General features: G+C 41.8%; 1 pseudogene; it reads left to right on the top strand.

Annotated features, from left to right (window-relative positions):
- The first annotated feature begins 515 nt into the window (after positions 1-515).
- LOC114810762 lies at positions 516-653 on the top strand (annotated as a pseudogene).
- The last annotated feature ends 11,969 nt before the right edge of the window (positions 654-12,622 follow it).

Here is a 12,622-nt window from a genome sequence, read left to right as displayed (position 1 = left end):
AGTACCTTGATTCCAGCCAAACACAGAGTATTTTTTCAGGAATATGCCTGACCCTTTTAACACCCCAAAATACTCCAGAGCCTTCTCTCACAGCTCCCCCCTCCACACCTTTTTTTTTCTTTAATAAACACTCGCTATGTGTCAGGCACTGTACTAAGTCCTGGAGTATATTCACCTAATCGGGCTGGACACCGTCCATGTTCCACATGGGGATCACAGTTTTAATATACATTTTACAGATGAAATAACTGAGGCACAGAAAAGTTAAGGGACTTACGCATGGTCACTCAGCATATAAGTGGCAGAGCCCGGGTTAGGAGTCAGAAGGATAAGAGTTCTCCCAGGCCCATGTTCTATCCACCAGGCCGCATTACTTTTCTGTTAATACTGATGCTATATCCAAGTCACAGGACTCTGTGGTGGAGGGATGGTCAGAAATGATAATAAAATACCATGTATAAAAGTTTCTGGATCGGAATGCCTATCACTCAGGGGATGCATTGACTGAGAACTGGATCACTTCTTGGACTTTTGGCTAAGATCAAGTATAGTATCTGTTCTTATAAGTTTAATATCTGATATGTCCCTCCCTCTAGGCTGTAAACTCACTGTGGGCAGGGAATCTGTCTGTTTATTGTTATATCGTACTCTTCCAAGTGCTTAGTACAGTGCTCTGCACACAGGGCTCAATAAATAAGGTTGAATGAATGAATGAATCAATCAGTCAATCAATGACTGTCCAGCATAAAACCAGACAACCGACCTTTCTAAAAAGATGTGATTTTACAGAACTTGGAACTATTAAGCAAGAAGAAGTAGTGGGGGCAGGTGGGGGGAGAGGACGTTGAACAAGTTTGGAGGATGATTTGTGCTGTGGCTCATAGGTGGAAGAGTTGTAGAGGTGGAGAAAGTAAGCGCAGATTTAGTGGAAAACCAATCCTCACAAGAGAACGTAGTTTCTCCATCTTCCCTAGTCAAAAAAAGTTTGGAGCAGTATCCAGAAGGATGGATGATTATATAATTTGATAAAGTCTTAAATCCTTTTCCCAACCTCAGATTGATTTGAAGCCAAATAAAATCCAACTCCTGGCCCTATAGAAGTTGAAGCTTTCCTCAGCTTCTCATTCTAGGAACCTCTGCAGGGTGAGTGCAGATTGGAATCTGGGTCTACAATAATTCTGTAACTTGTGAGATTGGGGGACTGCTCATTGTATTTTTCATTTGAAAATTTCTGGTTAATATTTTTGGCCGGCATGCCCGACCACTATACTAACTGCTTCTCTACCTCCAAAGAAATGCTTCCACAGCAGCATTGAGCACGTTTTCTGTACAGAACACTGTACTAGACATTTGGAAGAATAAAATGGAGTAAAAAAGACATAATTTCTGCTGTCAAGGAGCTGACACCTGAATGGATGAAACAGCAAATTGTGTACCTCCAGTGGGAGCAGGAGGAAAGGTACAGCTACAACTGAGAAGCAGCATGGCCTAGTGGAAAAACACAGGATGAGTCAGAGGAACTGGGTTCAAATCCTGCTCTGCCACTTATCTGCTGTATGGCATTTGTCAAGTCACTTAACTTCTCTGTATCTCTGTTCCCTCATCTGTGGAATGGAGATTAAATCTTACTCCCTCCTTCTTAGATTGTGAGATCCATGCAGGACAGGGACTATGTCCAACCTGAATACTTTGTAACTATTCCAGCACTTAGTATAGTCGTGTCTTGCCTTATGCGATAGAGTTGTTTCTGACCCACAGTAACACCATCTCTCCCAGAACGCCCGGCTTTCCATCTGCAATCTTTCTGGTAGTGGACCCATAGAGTTTTCTTGGTAAAAATAGAGAAGTGGTTTATTCATTCAATAGTATTTATTCATTCAATAGTATTTATTGAGCGCTTACTATGTGCAGAGCACTGTACTAAGCGCTTGGAATGAACAAGTCGGCAACAGATAGAGACAGTCCCTGCTGTTTGACGGGCTTACAGTCTAATCGGGGAGACCACTGCCTCCTTCCACGCAGTAAACATGAGTCTCCGCCTTCAACTCTCTCCCACGCTGCTGCCCATACAGTGCTTGACACATAATGACTGCTTAACGAGTACCATAATAATTATTATTAATTATTAAAATTGATACTTGCAACAGTAAAGAAAAATGAAATCAAGTGAATAAATGGAGTTAATAAATGAATATATACACATGGCTAAGGTTAGCTTTCTATGGATGTGGATGTGTAAGTGGCAATACAAACACAGACTTTCTGAAGGACAGATTCCTCATCATACAGGTTTCCAGGGGAAAACTTGGCCGTAAATTCGTCCTCAAATAAACCTTTATAAGCAAGGTCAATTATCCTCCCCAAAGCCCTTATTCATTCATTCATTCATTCATTCAAATATCTTTATTTAGTACTTACTATGTGCAAAGCACTGTACTAAGCACTTGGAAAAGTACAATACAGCAATAAACAGACACATTCCCTGCCCTCAATGAGCTAACAGTCTTGAGCAGGGGAGAATATGAAGCAAAAGACTCCAGCACAGGGCCGATCTTTAGCTGAAAAGGATGAAGGGCCTGAAATAGCAAACAATAGACAGTTTAAGCATGAACTGTGAAGGGCTTTGGAAACGGGTCCAAAACATTGATAAGTGAGGGAAATAGAGGGGAAGCCAGAGAAGGGAGTGGGGACAAAAGCCTGGTCTTCCTGACTGAATTGAGATATCTGGTCAATCACCACTCCCCTCCAACCCTCAGCACTAGCATGGCCTAGTGGATAGAGCCACGGGAGTCTTGGATTCAGAAGGTCATAGGTTTTAATTCCAGCTCTGCCACATGTCTGCTGTGTGACTTGGACAATTCACTTGACTTCTCTGTGCCTCAGTTACCTCGTCTGTAAAACAGGGATTGAGACTGTTAGCCCCACATGGGACAGGAACTGTGTACCCAATTTGCTTGTACCCACCCCGGTGCTTAGAACGGTGCCTGGCACAGAGTAAACCCTTAGCAAATACCATAATTATTATATACCTATCCATAGTTAATTTATTTATATTAATGTCTGTTTCCCCCTCTATACTGAAAGCTTGCTGTAGACAGGTAACGTGCCTGTTATATTGTTGTGTTGTACTCTCCCAAGCCCTTAGTACAGTGATGGGCATACAGTAAGTGCTCAATAAATATGGTTGATTGATTTATTGATTTATCAATCAATCAATAGTATCGGTAATGAGTGCTCACTCTGTGCAGAGCACTATATGAAGTGCTTGGGAGAGTACAATACCACAGAGTTGAGAGACATAGTCTCTGTTCATAAGAGGCTTATAGTCTAGAGGGGGAGACAGATGTTAAAAAAACTGTGGATTTGTACCATGCGGTTGAAGGTGGGTTGATTAAAGGGCCCAAATCCAAGACAACTCCAGTTCTTCAGAGCCAAAGGTAAGTGAGAAATGGGAGAATAGTCCACTGAATTTCAGGCCATCTTACAAATAGCCAGATCCTTCTACAGCCTTACTTGGGGGTGCCTGGTCTTTCTCATCATCATCAACATCATCATCAATGGTATTTATTGGGCACTTACTCTGTGCAGAGCACTGTACTAAGTACTTTGGAGTATAGAACACAGTTGGTAGACATATTCCCTGCTCATAGTGAGTTTACAGTCTAACACTATCTGTTCTGGGATTCTCCTTGCCAGTTTACTAGTTTACCTCCACCTACAAAGGCAAAAACAGATGCCTTTTTGAAAGCAAAACAAAACCAAAAAAAACCCCAAACAAACAAAAAGCCCACCCTCCATAATTTCAGGTTGCATAATGTGACTAAAATTCTCGGCCTAATTTGAGCATAAAAATTGGGAAATTGCATGGTGGTACTTGACCCATTTTACACAGGTCACGTGATACAGATATGGATTTTTGCCCCGGGTTTCTGAATGGCTCTTGATTCTGTCCGCCTGACAGCTATCTCTCTATAGCTTGCTGTGCTCCACTCACCCCACTGTCAAAATGCTATGGGCAGCAATGGGTTGGGAAGATAGGATTGAAGTGGCCTGAAATGTTCTGTACCAGTTGAGTAAATGAACTGTCACCCGTGCTCCCTAAACAGACATGGAGTGGGAGGAATGGTAAGTGGTTCTGAGGATACTGCTATTCCTGCAAAAGTTTATTTTGCCCTGTTTAGACTTGAGTCAAAACCAGACCCTTCCAAGTTAAGCATCCCCTCAAAAATGCATTTCCTCCAGGCATTATCAGCCATTATTTGCTTTGATTTCGTTTCAAGAACCTTGAAAAATAAAAAAAAATTAGTTCAACATCAATTGCTGTTCATATTTGTTTCTGTTGTCAATCAAATCAAGACCTCTTAATGTGAAAAGGGAGGAAAGGGAAAACAATGTTTTTTCTTTCCTCGTGAAGAAGCTTGTAATGTGTTTAGAGTGGCAGCATCTCAGCTGAACCTTTTAAAAAGATTTGCTTTAAGACATCAACATTTATGAAAATGCTATAAAACCCTTTCCATTTGCTTTTCCAATTTTCTTTCTTCTTTGTGATGATTATTCTTTTAAATAAATTTTCTGCTAGATTTGACATTTTCCCCCTGCATGACTCAAGTTCCTGCTACTCTGCTGGGTGATCTCAGGCCTACAGCTGTGTAAGCTTTTAAAACATAACCTTGACTTAAATTTCTGATTAGATCTTTGAAATGTCTGTTTAGCTCTAAGAGAGTCTACATGGAAGAAAGGTGGGGCAGAAGTGGAAAGGGGAGCAGGAAACCATTCAGATAATCTATGAAAAGACTGCGGTGGGATCCGTAATGCTGTTAATAAACTTTCTTTATCACTGTTATTATTAGTAAGCATATGTTGAGCTCCAGCTATGAAGCAGTCATCCTAAATGCACACGCACATGCACATCTTAAAGCACATAGTAAGCGCTTAACAAATACCAACATTATTATTATTATTAATAAATTCAATTTTGTTCAAAGCACTTAGTCAATTCTATTAAAGAAATGATTTTTTGGTGTGACTTTTTGTTTTCTGGTATTTGTGAAGTGCTCGCTGTGTGCCAGGCACTGTATTAAGCACTTGGGTAGACCTGAGCTAATCAGACTGGACAAAATCCATGTCCCACATGGGGCTCACAGTCTTGATTCCCATTTTACAAATGAAGTAACTGAGACACAGAGAAATTAAAGTCACACAGCAGACAAGAGGCAGTCAGGATCAGAACTCAGATGCTCTGACTCCCAACCTGTGCTCTTTCTACTACTACTACTACTAATATTGTTATTTGTTAAGCACTTACTATGTGAAAAGCACTGTTCTAAGCACTGGGGGGATACAAGGTGACCACGTTGTTCCTCATGGGGCTCACAGTCTTCATCCCCATTTTACAGATGAGGTAGCTGAGGCCCATAGAAGTTAAGTGACTTGCCCAAAGTCACACAGCTGACAAGTGATGGAGCCAGGATTAGAAGCCTTGACCTCTGATTCCCAAGCCTGTGCTCCTTCCACTGAGCCACACTGCTTCTCTACTCCTAGGCCACACTGCACCCAGATTTTGAAAGACTATCACTGGGCAGTGTGGCCTAGAGGAAAAAAGCCCAAGATTGGGCATCAGGAAACTTGGGTTCTCAGTCCCAGCTCTACCACTGGCTTGTACCTTAGTTTCATCCAGTAAAACGTGTCTATCAAATATCTGCTGACACCCTTTAGATTTTGAGACTCATTGTCTTTTACCTTCTCGATGCTTAATAAGGACTTAGTAACTACCATCATGCTCATTATTCAGTTTCCTTGTAGCCAGTCCTGTCTTCTCAACAGGAGCATGGGCTTGGGAGTCAGAGGTTGTGGGTTCTAATCCCGGCTCCTCTACTTATCAGCTGTGTGACTTTGGGCAAGTCACTTCAGTTCTCTGTGCCTCAGTTATCGCCTCTGTAAAGTGGGGATGAAGAATCTGAGCCCCTCATGGGACAACCTGTTACCTTGTATCTTCCCCAGTGATTAGATCGGTGTCTGGCACATAGTAAGAGCTTAACAAATGCCATCATCATCATATTTTTAGCATGTGAGCCCTTTGAGGGCCAGGATCATATCTAAGTTCCTTCTGTGTATTCTTTCTCAGCACTTAATACAGTTCTCTGGACACAGTAGCTGTTTAATAAATAGAATTACTACTATGACTGCTTTCCTCCCAAATTATGTACCTCGAGGGCTGTGGAGGAAAAAACAAACTCCAATTGTTCCCAATCAATCAATCAATCAATCAACCCATTGTATTTCTTGAATGATTACTGTATACAGAGCACTATGCGAAGCACTTGGGAGAGTATAACAGAGACGGTAGACAGGTTTGCTGCCCACAACGAACTTACAGTCTAGAGGGGAAGATGGACATTAATGTAAATAAATTATATGAATATGTACATCAGTTCTTGTAAGGTTTCCCCTTATAATAATAATAATGTTGGTATTATTATACAGCATAAAAATAGCAGAAACGTATTCACAAGGTGGTAGCTGCCTGCTTGGCCACATACTATATACCTGGCCAATGAGCCTCTTTAGGTTTGTTGTTTAATATTGGGGGAAATGGGACAACAATAGTGGTAAAAAAGTCCATAGTTTCACCCTCACCGTAGCCATAATCTCAAAAGCAGATGGACAAAGAAATACCTGTTAATTGAGAACACCCTTTCACTATAATTTATCTATTTATGATTAATGTCTGTCTTGCCCCCCCGCCCCTTCTAGACTGTAAACTCACTGTGGGCAGTGTCGATTGTTCCATTGTACTCTCCCCAAGTGCTTAGTTCAGTGCTCTGCACATAGTAAGCACTCAAAAAAATGATTGAATGAATGAACTTCTGGGAATTACAACCATGAACTTGCTCTATGTAGGGTGGTGGAGAGGCACGCATTCTTCCATTTGTGAGCTTTAAAAATCTTTGCAGAAGGTGGTGGGTATGGGGGTGGGGGGTGAGAGGAACACAGAGAGGGAGATGGTGCCATCATGGATTCAAGTGCTTTTGAATGAAATATGGAAATTAATTGGGGATTTTTAAATTAAAAAAATGATTTAAGGTAATTTTCCAAGTCCAATTGATGACCAAGAAAACCAATGCAGGTTATTGAAATCAAATGAGTTCCATCCTGACTTTTGTTTTCATAATGAAATCTGAGAAAGCTTACGTTTTTCTTTAGGTAAATGCTCTTGCATTTTTTAAATGACTGCACCTCTCAGTTTCAAGAGAATTAAGTCCTGATTGAAGGTTACAGAATTATGAAGGGGTTGCAGGTATAGTATTGTTGATCATCAAATCCTACAACAACAGGAAAGGGGAAAACTACTGAAGCTTCAAGTCGGCTGGTCAAAAAGGAGCAAAAAGAAGTTAGTCTTCACACAGGAGGTGACAAACGTAGGAAGTATGTTACCACAGGAAGTTGAGCAGGTTGAAGCACATCTCCTCCAAGAGGCCTTCCCAGACTAAGCCCTCATTTCCTCTTCTCCCACTCCCTTCTGCATCACTCTTGTATTGGACCTGCACCCTTTATTCACCCCTCCCTCAGTTCCACAGTACTCATGTATGTATCTATAATTTTTTTTTTATATTAATGCCTGTCTCCCCCTCTACTCTGTAAACTTGTTGTGAGGAGGGAGTGTGTCTACCAACTCTATATTGTACTTTTCTAAATACTTAGTACAGTGCTCAGCACACAGTAAACACTCAAAAGAAAATGACTGATCGATTGAATTGAATAGGAGGAAGTCCAAGAGGGGCTTGGTTAAATTTGCAGTGCATAGTGGGTCCCTAGAGGAACATTCAGAGATGTTATATGTAACATTAGGATGGATGACAAGGAAGACAGGGAAGACACTTCTTTTGAGCCTTCTTTCTATAGTCAGTGACAGAAGACAGGCAGAATGGACCATTGGCCTAGTAAAGTAATGACACTGTTTTCCTTGGGGCTTCAGAATATACATCTTGCTACGTGGAATAAAACTTCATGGACTCTGTGTTGTGTTCAGAAGGGTATGTCAGAGACATGTTTATTATTACTAGCATTTCTTCTAGCACTAGTTGGGAAAGTGGTTGAGGTGCGGAGATTTCTCTACTAGTCAAGGCCAGCTCAACTTGAAGCAATACAGTTTCTTTGTATTCAGATGGTACAGCAATCGAGTTTCACATGTGATCGAAGAGCACAGATGATTGGGTATACCTTAATACTCATTCATTCAATCGAATTTATTGAGCGCTTACTGTTTGCAGAGCACTGTACTAAGTGCTTGGAAAGTATAATTCAGCAACAAATAGAGACAATCCCTACTCAACAATGGGCTCACAGTCCAGAAGGGGGGAGATAGACATCAAAACAAGTAAACAGGCATCAATAGCATCAATATAATTATAATCATGGATATATGCACAACATTAATAAAATAAATGGAATTATAAATATGTACATATTTACACAGTGCTGTGGGGCGCAGAGGGGTGTAAAAGAACGGGAATGAGTCGGGGCGATGGGGAGAGGAGGAGGAGCAGAGGAAAAGGGGACTTAGTCTGGGAAGGCCTCCTGGAGAAGATGAGGAGGAGGAAGTGAGCTTTCAGTAATACAAACAGCAGGAAATTCTAGAGGTAATTATTAGGCCCTGCCTGACTCTCCATTTAAGGATCTGGTAGGCAAATTCTATTGTTAAGCAGGATTCCTGAACTGGCTTCTTTCCTTTTCAAGACTTTAAAAATAAACTTCCTGATAAGATAGATAAAATGAAACAATGGAAAGAGGAGGATACATGATGTGCCTGCTTCTCGTAAATGGCGGCTTGGCCTGGCAAACTGGAGTCCAGGCCTACAAGCCCATCACATTTTATCCCTTGGTATTTTATCCATCTTAGGGACTGTAGTCACAGATGTTACTCTCATTCATTTAAGGTGGTTAGGAGATGAACAAACAGGCCTAGAAACAAAACAGCTCAGAGGCAACAGTTGGATGGGAAAGGACTGAAGTAAGGCCTTCACACACCTGGCCTTCCATACCTACCATAATCATTCATTCATTCAGTAGTATTTATTGAGTGCTTACTATGTGCAGAGCACTATACTAAGCGCTTGGAATGTACAAATCGGCAACAGATACAGTCCCTGCCCATTGACGGTCTTACAGTCTAATCATGACTTTAAATGACTCTTCACACTTGATCTCAGGCAGAGGGCTGTGGGTAGCTCTGCCCCATTCCTCTGTTTCCCTCTAGATTGTAAGATCTTGAGGAAAAGAATCACATCTACCAAACCTATCATGTCTATCAACTCTATTATAACCTCCAGGCGGGTGCTGAGAACGGTACTCTGTACACAGTAAGTTTTCAATAAATACCATTAATTGATTAAAAATAGACTGACCTATATACAAGTTGGCAGGTCCATCTGTGAATCTCCATTAATACTACTACTATTACTATTAATAATACTTGACTTGCCCATGGGCACACAGCATACCCACTGCAGAGCCAGAGTTAAAACCAAAGTCCTCTGACTTTCAGGTCCGTGCTCTTTCCACTAGGCCACACTGATTCTCTAATCTAATAGAGAAGCAGCGTGGCTCAGTAGAAAGAGCATGGGCTTGGGAGTCAGATGTCATGGGTTCGAATCCCGGTTCTGTCACTTGTCAGCTGTGTGACTGTGGGGAAGTCTCTTAACTTCTCTGTGCCTCAGTTAGTTCATCTGGAAAATGGGGATGAAGACTGTGAGCCCCACATGGGACAACCTGATGACCCTGTATCTACCCCAGCACTCAGAACAGTGCTCTGCACATAGTAAGCGCTTAACAAATACCAACATTATTATTATTAATTTCTACTCTAATGACAATCATCTTGTCATAAAAGGCAAAGAAAGTCTGAAGAATGATCTGTCTTCCAAATCCTCTGTTGTTCTTTTTGACATTGTCCTTCTGCCCATATGAATTCATATCTTCAGATCATTCAGAAAGGGTGACTTGCAGATTAAGATATTGATCAATAGTAGAACATACATAGGTTTTTCATTTCCCTCCCCCCGACTCTCCTCTTTTTCTCTTTTCTTTCTTCCTTCCTTCTCTCTGCACACAGTAAGCACTCAACAAATATGATTGATTGCTTAATTGAATGCCTCCCTCATATTTTGTCATGGTTTTATTTTTTTTGCTGGGCAGTACTGTAGTATTTGGGACATTATTCTCACCCTTTCTAGAGAGTCTTATTTTAGCATGTTTAATCAGAAGCAGATAACTAGAGGAGCTCCGACTCTCAAATTTTAAAGTTATTTCACCAGGCCTGGAAAAATGCAGCTGCATAAGGTCTGTGCAAGAATATGGGGATTACTAGTTTCTTACGAGATCACTTACTCAAAGTTGCCTCCAGCTTGTATCCTGTTTTCTTTGTCTATTCACTGTCAATCATATTTACTGAGCACTTTTTCTGTGCACAATAATGTACTGAGTGCTTGGGAGAATACAATGTAACAGAATTGGTAAGCATTTTCCCTGCTCACAGGGAGCTTATAGTCTGGAGGGTGAGACAGACACTAATATAAATAAATACATTTTGGATTTGAACATAAAGGCTGTGGGGCTGATAATATAATCTAAGTGCGAAGGTGACACAGAAGAGAGGGAGTAGAAGAAATGAGGGCTAAGTAGAGTAAGGTCACTTGGAGGAATTGAGATTTTAATAAGGCCTTGGAGGTGGGGAGAATGAAGGTCTGTCAGATATGAAGGGAGAGAGTGTTCCAGGCCAGAGGCAGGGCTTGGGCAAGGGATCAGCAGGGAAATAGATGAGATTGAAGTATAGTGAGTAGATTGGCAATAAGAGTAGCAAAGTGAGCCTGCTGGGTTATAGGAGGAAATCAGTGAGATAAGATAGGAGTGGGTGAGATGATTGAGTGCTTTAAAGCCAATGGTAAGAAGTTTCTGAAGAGGAGGTGGATGGTCAACCACAGGAGATTCTTGAGGAGCGGAGAGACATGGACTGAAAAGTTTGGTAGAAAAATGATCTGGGCAGCCGAAGGAAGTATCTGCCCCCGAAGGGAGGCAGGGAGGTCAGAATGAGGTTGAGGATAAGTTTTTGGATTAACGTGGTAATAGTTTGGGTGGAGAGGAAAGTGTGGATTTTAGTAATGTTGTGAAGATAGAACTGACAGGATTTGGTGACAGATTAAGTATCTGAGCTGAATGAAAGCAATGAAGATAATGTCAGGTTTACTGGCTTGAGAGACAGAGACAATGTGGTACTGTCTACAGTCCTGGGAAAATCTGGGGGAGGACAGGGTTTGGATGGGAAGATGAAGACTTCAGTTTTGGAAATGTGAGGTTTGAGCAGTTGGCCGAATATCCAAGTAGAGATGACCTGAAGGCAGGTGGAAATACGAAACTACAGAGAAAGAGAAAGATCAGGGCTGGGGATGTAGATTTGGCAATCATCTACATAGTGATGGTGGATGAAACCATGGGAGCAAATGAGTTCTCTAAGGGAGTAGGTGTAAATGGACAATAGAAGGGGACCCAGAACTGAGCCCTGTGAAGGGGACTTCCACAGAAAACAGGTGGGAGGCAGAGGAGGAGCCCGCAAAAGAGACCCAGAATGAGCAGCTGGAGAGATAGGAGGAGAATCAGGAGGGAAAGGGTCAGTGAAGCCAAGGTTGGATAATGTTGATACTTATTGCCATCTCTAAAGCATATACTTTCCCAGTAACCCTCTGGCCCCGAGGTACTGAAGCCGTGTGACCTTAACTTTTGATGAGAAGATTTACTTCTCTCATTAAAAGCATTAGGGTAAATGAGTGGAGGAATACGGACCACAGTCCTCTGCTCTGCATTCAACATAGTTTCTCTACCACTTGGCACCACAACAAAGTCATCGTCAGCTCCATAAAAAATGGAAAATTCCTTTTCGGCAGAAATCAATAATCCTGCTAAATCCATGTTTTTCCAGTTGCCACCATACCCTGCCAGGACCGCCAGGCAATGGGGATGGCTACAGTTTAGGGATCTCAGTGTGCGGTCATATCACCCTGCCCCCTGACAATCAAACCAGATGTGGCTCAGTGGAAAGAGCACAGGCTTTGGAGTCAGGGCTCATGAGTTCGAATCCCAGCTCTGCCACTTGTCAGCTGTGTGACTGTGGGCAAGTCACTTAACTTCTCTGTGCCTCAGTTCCCTCATCTGTAAAATGGGGATTAAGACTGTGAGCCCCACGTGGGACAACCTGATTCCCCTATGTCTACCCCATCGCTTAGAACAGTGCTCGGCACATAGTAAGCGCTTAACAAATACCAACATTATTATTATTAATACATTCCAGTTCAGGAAGCAGTTTGAAGGTCTTCCTAAACAGAGTAAATGTTTAATATAGTCTTCCTTATACCCTGTCTTTCCTTAGTACAAACACTCGCTCTGCTTCTCATTTTTGAGCAGAGACAGAATAGCCAGAAAGAGCTTTTGGTTGTCAGCCCTCTGGCTGGGTATTTCAGGTGAAATTATGCTTTTGGCAGGAAAAAATATACTGTTCATTTTTTGCACCTTAACCTGGATATATTTCTAGGGTAGCCCCAACTTAAAAGTGATTAAGGGCAAGCTTCTCGAC

The sequence above is a fragment of the Ornithorhynchus anatinus genome, chromosome 3, assembly GCF_004115215.2.
Source record: "Ornithorhynchus anatinus isolate Pmale09 chromosome 3, mOrnAna1.pri.v4, whole genome shotgun sequence".
In the NCBI taxonomy this organism is placed as follows: domain Eukaryota; kingdom Metazoa; phylum Chordata; class Mammalia; order Monotremata; family Ornithorhynchidae; genus Ornithorhynchus; species Ornithorhynchus anatinus.
The sequence above is the reverse complement of the archived record's forward strand: the minus strand, read 5'-3'. Positions and strand labels throughout refer to the sequence as shown.